The following is a 10,857-nucleotide window of genomic DNA, read 5'->3' on the forward strand; positions in this document are numbered from 1 at the left end:
AGAGTTTCTCTCAGGAGAGAGACTGAGCGGAGTTCCCCTCCTGTGGGTTTTTGGCTTGCATCAGGCCACTGAGCAAGGCTGAACAAGAGCAGAGTGATGCGACCTCACTTTCAGGTCTGGTTTCAAAGTACATATTAAAGTTTCTGATTCTACCACAGCCACACATTTTCTCAGTCTTCATCTTCCATCCCTGCCTTAAGCATTTCAGTCTATCCAGCCAATCTCTCTCTCTGTCTTTCTCTCTCTCACTCATACACACACATACATACACTCATACTCTCATTCATCTTATATTTCGTAGTTCAAAATAAACATCAAAATTAAGGCTGTTCCTGTGACAAGAAAGTATATACAAAGAAGTGAGAGGCTGATTTTGTAAAACCGCCTGCATTCAGGGCTCTTTGGAACCATCCTCCTCTTTACAGGGCTGAGGGCTGCAATAAATAGAGCTCATCAGAGACTCAGACATACTCGGAATAAGAAGTGCACACATTTAATAGAGCAGCTGTGTTGGTCTGCGTTCCTGGAGGGGTGTGGGAGGAGCCTGGCATTCATTCACTGCTCTGGAAAGGCTGTGCCAACAGCACCAAAAGGAGCAAGGAAGTTCCCAGTGTCATGGGCGGCACCCACCAGGCATGAGGTCCACTGACTGAACCAGTCTCCTTGCTCACCCACCGGCCACGGCCACCAATGTGCTGGCCACCAACACCGTGCCCACCTGTGGGGTCTCCAGCCTCTTGGAGGCGAGGTGGGGCTGTGTGGGGGATTCCTCAAAACGCTCCCACCAGAACATCCAGGAGTGACTCAATCTGGTGGGAGTCTTTGAAGTGGGAGGGGCAGGACCCATCCTGGGCAACCTGCAGCTCCTCAGGGAGAAGGACAGCAAGACTTCGAGGCCATTGGAGGCCATCTCCCCACAGGAAGGAAAAGCCCAGGCCTCCATGTCCTTAAGGAAAAAAATCCTGCCATCTGGGAAAGGGAGGCACCACTTTACTTCCCACTGGGCCTTCACTTCCTGTGGGGCCTCTGGATGGTATTTAGCAAACAGAAATACAGAACACTCAGTTACATCTGAATTTCAGATAATCGGCAAATCCTGTTTCTATGTAAATATGTCCCACATACTGCCTGGGGTAGATTTAAGACTAAAACATTATTTGTTATTTATCTGAAATTTAAATACAACTGGGCATCTTGTTTTTATCTAGCAATTCTCCCTTCCTTACGGTCTTTCCTCTGGCCAGGCCTTCCCAGGTGAGAGTTTATTCTGTGTGCTCTCAAGCAGAAATTTGTTCAGTTCAGATTCTCCTGGGATTCCTGGTGAAAAGGCAAAGATCTCAGGCCACATCTGTTGAATAGTATCTCTGGGGGTGCGGCCCAGAATACACATTTTATTAAGTTGTTATCTAAGTGGTTCTGATATACATTTGTATTAGTTATCTACTGCTTCTGAACAACTTACCCTAAAAAGGCTGAAAACCAGCAATATGTATCATCTTGTAGTTTATATGGGTGAGGACTTTGGGACTGACTTGGCCTGATGATCCTGGCTCGTGGTCTTTCATGGCGCTGCAGTCAAGATGTTTGTCATCTCAAGCCTTCGCTGGTGCTACAGGGTCTGCTTCCAAGCTCACCTAACTGGGCCTCAGCAGACCTCGGGGCCCGGAAACATCAGCTTCTCACCACAAGGACCTGTCTATATGTCTGCTCACAGCACAGCATCTGGCCTTTCCTAGGGTTAGAAATGAGATGGAGGCAGGGAGAAAGGGAAGGGGAGAGAGGGAGAGAAAGAGAGAAGTGAGGGGTGGAGGTGAAGCACAAACACAAAAGTGAGCCCTGAAGACAAATCTACTCAAGGGAAGAGGGAAGAGAATTACCCAAGAGCATGAATGGCAAGAGGTGGGAATCCTGGGGGCTGTCTTAGAGGCTCCCCACCACCATGTTCAGGTTTGGGAATTCCTGCTATAGATGGGTCCTCGACGCACCGGAGCCAAGACCACACCGTAAACAATGGGGTCCAGTGAATTTCTCTCGCTTGTTTTTCCTTGCTTCCACTCCTTCTCCCTGTCCCCTTTTTGGTGATCTGAGACAATAACAATGAGGAACTATAAAGAAGTGAAGAAGGAAAAGAAATCAAAATGGCAATCTTAGGAGACTAAGAGTAAATTTTAAAATGCTGGCAAATACTGTTTGGGTAGAATGAAACCACACGCAAATCCCATGCGTATATAGCTGTGTCCTAAAATGTCTTAGCATTCAGTGTGGTTCTTGTAGAATCTCCTATGAGTACTAATGAAAACACAGAAGTAGGGTGACCAATTGTCTTAGTTTGACCAGGACTCTCGCGTGTCTGGGCAGAACAATGTGTTTGGTTACCTTCATAACAAGGAGCCAATAAGTCATTGCATCAGCCTCTCTGCCCCCATCTAGAGACTGAGTGGGTTAGCCTCGTGATGGAGTGGAGAGGACACGGGCTTTGAGCTACAGGCCCAGTGTGTGCCTTTAGCTGTGGCCCTAAGCTATCTCATCTAGAAAACAGGAACCATGCATCTGCTTGGTAGAGCGTAAATGATACACAGGGGAGTGACTTGTAAATGGAGAGGTGTCATCTCGATTTTAAAAAGAGCCCCTCCTGTCAAGGAAGGTGAGATCAAAAATATCATCCCTTTTCACTTTTGCGACCAAGTCTGACATTTTCTCTTTTACATAGTTTGACCATGCTGACCTCCTGGAGAGGTGAACACAGCCCACAAAAGCTATATTACACTCGTTTAATTTTCATCTTAATTTGCCACTTAATCCCAAATTGATTTAGACTATTCCCTCCAGAAAATGCTCATCTCCCCAAAAGAACAGTCATCTCTATTATATCCTCAGTGACAAGTTTCCCAGGAAATCTGTACCAAGTCCTGATGTAACAGATGTGATTCATCTTTCACAGCTCTGGCGGTGTGACTCGCTCCTCCGAGGCAGAAAACTGTCCCCAGCGGCACTCTTTCCCTTGCCCTCCTCCACTGCCATTCCTCAAGGTTGGGGAGTTTTTTGGTCGTTATTCGCAAAAAAGACAGTAATATTTAAATTCTGTTAAAGTGCTCCTCCCCTCTTTTTTTTTTTTTTCTTCTGTGTTGTCTCATTCTGCGGAGTAAATGTGCAGGCCTGCACATTTATATGACCCGAAATGGCAATACCATTTTGGATGAACTTCTCTATTTTTCTTTGAGATGGGCCAATTGCAAGAATGGCCATAATTCTCTTCTATCATGATTCTGTCCATCATTCTTCTCCACCCACCCTTGGACTCTAAGGCACCCAACAAAGACCTTGGACTAATGATGCAGAGGAAAGATGATCTCAGTCTGTTCTGTTCCCTGCCACTTTGCAGCTGTATGACCTTGGACCCCTCTTGGTCTCAATGGGGAGAAAGAGATCTGGCTGTCTTATGGCAGTAGGTGGTTGTAAGAATGAAATAAACAAGATTAATATCAATGAAGGTCCTTTCAAAACCTTAGAGTGCCATATAAATAAAAGGTGGTTAGTTTATTCATTAGAGTCCAGAGTCCTTCCATTGCCACACTTCAGATATCTGGCCAGCTGAGTATTCCATTAGAATTATTACTTGCATTGGTTACTGGGTGAGAATTTCTGCTTACTAGCCTTGGCAGGTTTACCTAATAATTTAATTAAGTTATTTAAATTTAAATTACTGGAGGTAATTTTAAAACTTTCACAAATCTGCTGCCTCATGCTTTTTGTTTTATAGTTTTAACACTTAAGAGGCTAATTTTTGGCTGGTCTGAGTGCAGTGGTGTTTACAACTAATTGATCACAACCAGTTACAGATTTCTTTATTCCTTCTCCACTCCCACTGCTTCACTTGACTGGCCTTAAAAAAAAAAAAAAAAAAAAAAAAAAAAAAGGCTAAATTTTGCCCCTGCACTTTGGGCGCACCACCAAGACCAGTTTACAAAGTATGTCCTTTCCCTGACATTCAAGATGGTGCGATTTCAGTTTTCACGGAATTTAATTTTTAGTTTTATACCATTTCTATACAGATATGGAATGTTTTTAAAACCTACTTTTGCAATCAGCAGTTCTACCTCGATAAAATTGACTTAAAAAACAAGAGCTAGGCTTAGCTAATGTTAAACAAGTACCATAATTAAAGAGAAGATTATAAACACAGCTTCCCTCCCTGGTTCCTTTAGTTGCATGCAAGCTTGTAGTTAATATGAAAGTAAAACATTACCACCATATCAAAAGAAATGAGGAAAGAAAAAAAACAAAGGTTCACCTACCAGCCTGATATCACAAGTGGACCGACTGAAAATGAAACAAAGTGAATTGCTTCATTAACAGCATTCTTCTTTGAAAGAAAAAGGATGGGAGGGTTGGGTTCAAAGACTCAACCTTATCCTACAGCACTTTTTCATCTTTCCAGGGCATGTGGTGAGTGGGAGTTAAGGTCAGTACCTTGCATAAGATCTCTCAGCCAGCTCTTGATGGAGCTGGGCAAAGATATTGTGATGGTTAATTTTACATGTCAATTTGACTGGGTCAGAGTGCCCAGATATTTGGTCAAACATGATTGTGGGTGTTCCAGGTGAGGGTGTTTTTAGATGACATTGACATTTAAATTGGTTGACTTTCAGTAAAGCTGATGGCCCTCCATAACGTCTGGTAAGCCTCACCAATCATCTGAAGGCCTGAATGGAACAGAAGCCTAGCCTCTCCTGAGCAAGGAGTCTGCTAGCAAACAGCCTTCAGACCCCAACTGCAACATTAGCTCTTTACTGGGTCTTCAGCTGCTGGCCCACCCTGTAAATTTTGGACTGACCAGCCTCCACCACATGAGCCAATTCCTTAAAATCAATTTCTCTCTCTCTATACACATCCTATTGTTTCGGTTTCTTTGGAGAACCCTGACTAGCAGAGATGTAAAGCAAGAAGAACTTTACACAACAGGATAAGAGTCTGAGCCATTTCCCTCCTCCACAGTAAATTCATACACACAGAGACATGACTTTTAAGCTGAGATAGGAGCTTTGACTATTTCAAGGACATTGACTAGTGCAGTGGCTGTCAGAAGTTTGCAGCTCTGCCCCGCTGGGAGCCAAAAGGCTGGGTTGAGTCCCTTTCCCACCACTTACTGGCTGGGGGGCCCCAACTGAGTCACTTAACTTCTCTCAGCCTCGGTTTCCTCATCTGACAAAACAGAAAGCTCTTTGTAAATACTGCTATAGAGTGTCTGATATTACTTGTACTTACCGTATTTCTTAAAGCAATAGTAATAGCTAACATTAGAGGACTTTATATGTGCCAGGCTTTGTGCCAAGAAGATATATTATCTCATTTAATCTGTTCAACAACCCCATGAGGTGCATAGTACCATGTCTCTGCTTTACAAATGAAGAAACTGAGGTAGAGAGAAGTTGAGCTGCCTGCCAAGGTCACACTGCCGGGATGCAGCAGAGCTGGGATCTACACCTGCTCTATCAGAACTAGGGAGCACTCTCCCTAATGATTAGTGCTGTAACTGCAGACCGTTATTTAACCACTTTAAGTTCTGATATTCTTGTATGTGCCATGGAATACCTACCTATCTCCTAGGCCTGTTGTGAGAATTCAGGGAATGACATTTGGGAGTGACGTCTAGCACACTGCATGGTGTGCACTCAAAGAATGTGAGAGGAATTTCTATTATAGGCACTTGTTATGTACTGAATGTTTGTGGTCTCCCCAAATTCCATGTTGAAATCCTAATCTCCAATATGATGGTATTAGGAGGCAGGGCCTTTGGGAGGTGACTGGGTTATGACGGTGGCAGGTTTATGAGGATAGTATTAGAAGGCAGGGCCTTCGGGAGGTGACTGGATGATGAGGGTGGCAGGCTCATGAATGGTATTAGTGCCCTTATAAAAAGACACAAGAGCTTGCTCTCTCTTTTTTCTCTGCCAAGTGAGAACACAGCAAGAAGACACCCACCTGGAAACCAGGAATAGGGACCGCCCTAGACGCCAGATGCAGGCACCTTGATCTCGGACTTTCCAGCCTCGAGAACTGTGAAAAGTTAAATAACAAAATTTCTGTTGTCTAAGCCAGCGGTCCCCAATCTTTTTGACACCAAGGACTCGTTTTGTGGAGGACAATTTGTCCACGGGCCGGTGGTGGGAGGCATTAAAGTCTCATAAGGAGCGCACAACCTCGATCCCTCACATGACAGTTCACAGTAGGGTTTGCGCTCCTGTGAGAATCTGATGCCACGGCTGATCTGGCAGGAGGCGGGGCTCACTGTAGTGCTGCTCACCTCCTGCTCAGCACCCCAGGTCTTAACAGGCCATGGACCAGTAGCAGTTCACGGCCCAAGGACTGGGGACCCCTGGTCTAAGTCACCCAGTCTGCAGTATATGTGTTATAGTTGCCTGGATTAAGACAATGTCCCATGTCCCAAAACACCAGTCCCTTCACAGGGGATAATTTAATCCCATGTGCTAACAGGGGAAGAAGCCAGGGTTGCTGGAAATTAATGACTACTCTGCCATAGTTAACAAAACCTTGTTTTAAGAAATATTTTTCATGAAAAGAGTAGATGAATTTGAATAAATGTTTAATGTTGTCTTTTGTTAAATAATATCTTCTTCTTGAATTTATTTATGATTAGTTTATTTATAGGGTCTAAACTACTCTATAACCCAGTTTTTGACATATCAAACAATCCTTAAAATGCTGATGAAATATATTTCATACTTTAATTTTTATATTTTATTATTTATTTATTTATTTTTTTGAGACAGAGTCTCTCTATGGCCCCAGCTGGAGTTCAGTGGTGTGATCTTGGCTCACTGTAACCTTTGCCTCCTGGGTTCAAGAGATTCTCATGCCTCAGCCTCCTGAGTAGTTGGGTTACAGGCATATGCCACCACACCCAGGTAATATCTCATACTTTTTAAAATGTAGCTGTAAGATTATTGTATTAGTTTGTTGGGGCTGCCATAACAAAGTGTCACAGACTATGCGAACCAAAATCTAACTGCGCCTCTCCCATCTTCTAAGAATATCACACTGGTACTTGAGAGAGGAAAGCACACAAAGCCAGGAGCACCTACTGAACCAGTAACAGCAAGTAGTCACGTAGCCGGCAAAGTACACCATGAGGGAAGGAGAGAGGACTTCAGAACTTGGGGAAGGCCTGATTCAGGCTCCTGATACATGGGGTGTGAGTGGGAGAGGAAAGAAAAGATGGCCCTAGAGATAATTCCTATTTCCCCAGCTTTGCTCTCCTTTCTCCTCCTTTTCCCTTGATCATCCCAATCATCCCAGCAATGGATCCTTGTCAACTCTGGCACGTTAATGTTGGGGCTTACGTCCCCTCCTTCATTCAACAGTGAAAACCTGAGGACATTACGGTGAGTCACTTTCTCTTTCACGTCTGTGTCCAAATGTAGCCACATCTCCTTCTGTTCTCCTTTCCCTCCCCACCTTCACTTCCCTCCCTCTTCCATTAGTCTTGCTGAAGAGGTGACTCTTTTTTTCTGGAATCAATCTGCCTGTGCTCAGGTTCCCATTTCTTCCCTCCAGGCTCTACCACCCTTCACTCCATCAATTATCCACCCCCTAGTCACCTCCATTTATCTTCAACCACAACCTCGCCTCCCTGTGCACAGCCTCTCTCCTCTTACCTACCAAACTTTATGAAATAAGCTATTACTCTTTCTCCACTCTTTTGCCCCACTCTCCATTCATGTCTACTCATTTTTGTATTCTCTGTAGAACCTAGAATTCACATTGTAGGTGCTCAAGGAAAGACAGATGGATTAATTATGGAACTGGATAATCAAATATTCCTGAGCAATAAGTGTGAGGATGGTGCAAGATGCAAAGAAGATGCCATTCTTGTCTTCAAGGAGGAGGCTGTGGAATTTGTGAGTTAAAATAGACACACAACAAGTCAGTAGATCTACACTGTTAACAAACAGAACAAAGTCTTTAAAATGGAGGCATCTGGAGAGAGGGACTGGAGTAACAGCTTCTTGTCCCCCTAGTGCTTATGTGAGTGCAGATAAAGTCATAGGTAAATCTGAATAAGGTTCAAGGACCGACCCCTGGGCCACAATTGGGACTTATATAAAATGAATGCCCGTGGTGAGTATCTGGGATCCTCCCTTGTTGAAGATGGACAGCGTCCCTGGAGGGAGGAAGCATCAGTGGGCAAATGGTTCGATGCCATGGACAGCTCAGAGCAGTGTGAATCAGTGGGGGGTACCCAGGGATTCCTGAGTATCTGAGTGATGGAAGCCGGAACCTGTTCCTGGCTTTCCCTGGCTGTGCACCCCATCTCTCCAGCTATAAAATGAGAGGTGATGCTCTGAAGACATGAAGTGTGAGCAGCAATCTCTGGGTGATTTTCCACATTCTCTGCCCACATCTTCCGTAACCTTCAGGGCTGCGCCCCTCCAGGCAGCAGCAGCACTTCCCCTCTGAGCAGCGCTGGCAGCTGAAACACTGGTGGCTGTGACTGCTGAGCCTTCCCCTGAGGTTCAGGCTTGGAGGGAGCCCTGTCCCAGGGGCCAGGCTTTGTGAGACTTTGGCACCCTGGAAGCCCAAGGTCCCAATGCTGCCTGATCCTCTACAGCAGAGCTTCTCACGGGCTGGGCTGCTTTCAGTCAGGTCCTGGAGCTCCCACAGACCAAAATAGCATTTACAGCCAGCCTGGGAAGATCTACAACCCTAAATTCTTTTAGGAACAATGAAATCAGAGTTTTGAGCTGAGGAGTTGTTTCATTTGACAGGTTGAAGGAATGAAAGGAAACACATTTGCAAAACCAGGTCACTCCACTATACTCCAGTAAGAAGAGTAATAATAATTGGTATCAAATACTTGGCATGTCCCAGGTTCTGTCCTGTAGTAGCCACTCCCTTCGGGAACTTGCTCCTCTATATAACGATGGGCAGCTGGTACCCAGAGCACCTGCCGCATGGCCTGGCCGGCCACATGCAGATAAGGAGAGATGATGACTCCTTGTTTTGGGTCACCTTCTGTGAAGAGAAAGCAGGAGGGGAGAAGATTGATAAGATCTGGTCCAGGATCAGCTAGGGCCTGAAAGGAAGCCAGCCTGGGAGACCGAGGGGAGCGGATTCAGAGTCTATCTCCACCCCCTGCCATGCAGCGGGGGCTGAGAACCCTGCTCATGCAGAGATGCAGTAGATCTGCAGACAGCTGCTGGAAGCAAAGGTAGCTGAAAGTCCAGGAGTCCCATTTATTCTTTTCAAACGTGGTACACTGCTGAGAAGGGGAAAGAAGAAATCAAGTCGTTTGTCAACTGTGAGAAATACCCACAGGAACTCACATTTCCATCCAGATTTCAAGTTGACATTTGGCTCTGACATCTATCTTACTGTTGGAGAACCCTAAGACCTCCACGGGTGAACATAACAAATTTCACCACCAGGCCAGGCGTGGTGGCTCATGTATGTAATCTCGGCACTTTGGGAGGCCGAGGCAGGTGAATCACTTAAGGTTAGGGGGTTTAGACCAGCCTGGCCAACATGGCAAAACCCCGACTGTATAAAAATACAAAAATCAGTCAGGTGTGGTGCCGTGCACCTGTAATCCCAGCTACTCGGGAGGTTGAGGCACAAGAAACGCTTGAATCCAGATGGCAGAGGTGGCAGTGAGCCGAGATCATGCCACTGCACTCCAGCCTGGGTGACAGAGGGGAAACTCTGTCTCAAAATAAATAAAATTTAAAAACCCAAATGTCACCACCACCACTATCATCATCCCTGTCTCACAGGTGAAAAAACAAACTCAGACTGAGGGACCTGCCTCAGAACTCACAGCCAGTCAGCAGCAGAGGCAGGAGCGCAGCCTTCTCCCTCTGGCTTCTGTTAGTCCAGAAAGTACCCCCCAAGTGATGCTGAGGCAAATCTTCAATCAGAAGAGGGACAGGGTGATCTGAGGGGGTCTGCGTGGCCACGCTCCTAATCATAATCAATGATTGGCCTGGATTGTTTGGAAAGATGGTAGCAAAATACTCTGGGGACTGGTGGACGAATCAGGGTCAAGGGAAGTGTCCTGTGGTGGGAGAAGAGTTTCTGGGGAGATTCACACACAAGCTCCTGACCAGGGGCAGCTGAACAGGCAAAACCCGGGCGCTCTCTATAGAATCTCACACTTCTTGCCAGGAACCTCAGGGGAGTGTGAAAAATGAGGAGTTTTGTTTTTTGTTTGTTTTTGTTTTTTGTTGCAGAATAACAGTCACATTTTTCAAGGCTATCTGGAAAGTTATATCTGTCCTTTGGAGACACTAGTAAAAAAATAAAGTAATAGATTCCCCTCCAGCCTTTTACCAAGAATTACAAACCTACTAACAACCTTCACCCTTTCTCTCTGTCTGTCTCTCTGTCTGTCTCTCTGTCTGTCTCTTCCTCTCTCCCTCTCTCTCTCTCTCACACACACACACACACACCCCTACCTCTGCTCCTCTGCTCATATTTCACAGGGCTGGACAGAGATCTTTATCTAACTGCATAGCTCTGAATTGCTAAGTGGCAGAATTAGCTTGGATCCTATGTTATCCCTGATCACATTAACCAGATCAATGAAGCAGAACTTCTATCAGAATTTTTTTTTTTTTTTTTTTTTTTTTAGACAGAGTGTCATTCTGTTGCCCAGGCTGGTGTGCAGCGGCAAGATCTCGTCTCACTGCAACTCCGCCTCCCAGGTTCAAGCAATTCTCCTGCTTTAACCTACCAAGTGCTGGGATTACAGGCGCACACCACCACACCTGGCTAATTTTTGTGTTTTTAGTTCAGACAGCGTTTCACCATGTTGGCCAGGCTGGTCTCGAACTCTTGACC

General features: G+C 45.4%; 1 long non-coding RNA gene across 1 annotated transcript; it reads right to left on the reverse strand.

Annotated features, from left to right (window-relative positions):
* Positions 1-324: 324 nt before the first annotated feature.
* LOC100429724 (putative uncharacterized protein encoded by LINC01599) lies at positions 325-10,490 on the reverse strand. The gene is made up of 6 exons (XR_013395303.1): positions 10,473-10,490; positions 9,345-9,412; positions 8,261-8,552; positions 5,983-6,057; positions 1,936-2,105; positions 325-820 (listed from the first exon to the last, which is right to left on the reverse strand). It is a non-coding gene; the product is annotated as a putative uncharacterized protein encoded by LINC01599 (long non-coding RNA).
* Positions 10,491-10,857: the final 367 nt, after the last annotated feature.

Source organism: Macaca mulatta, chromosome 7, assembly GCF_049350105.2.
Source record: "Macaca mulatta isolate MMU2019108-1 chromosome 7, T2T-MMU8v2.0, whole genome shotgun sequence".
Classification (NCBI taxonomy): Eukaryota; Metazoa; Chordata; class Mammalia; order Primates; family Cercopithecidae; genus Macaca; species Macaca mulatta.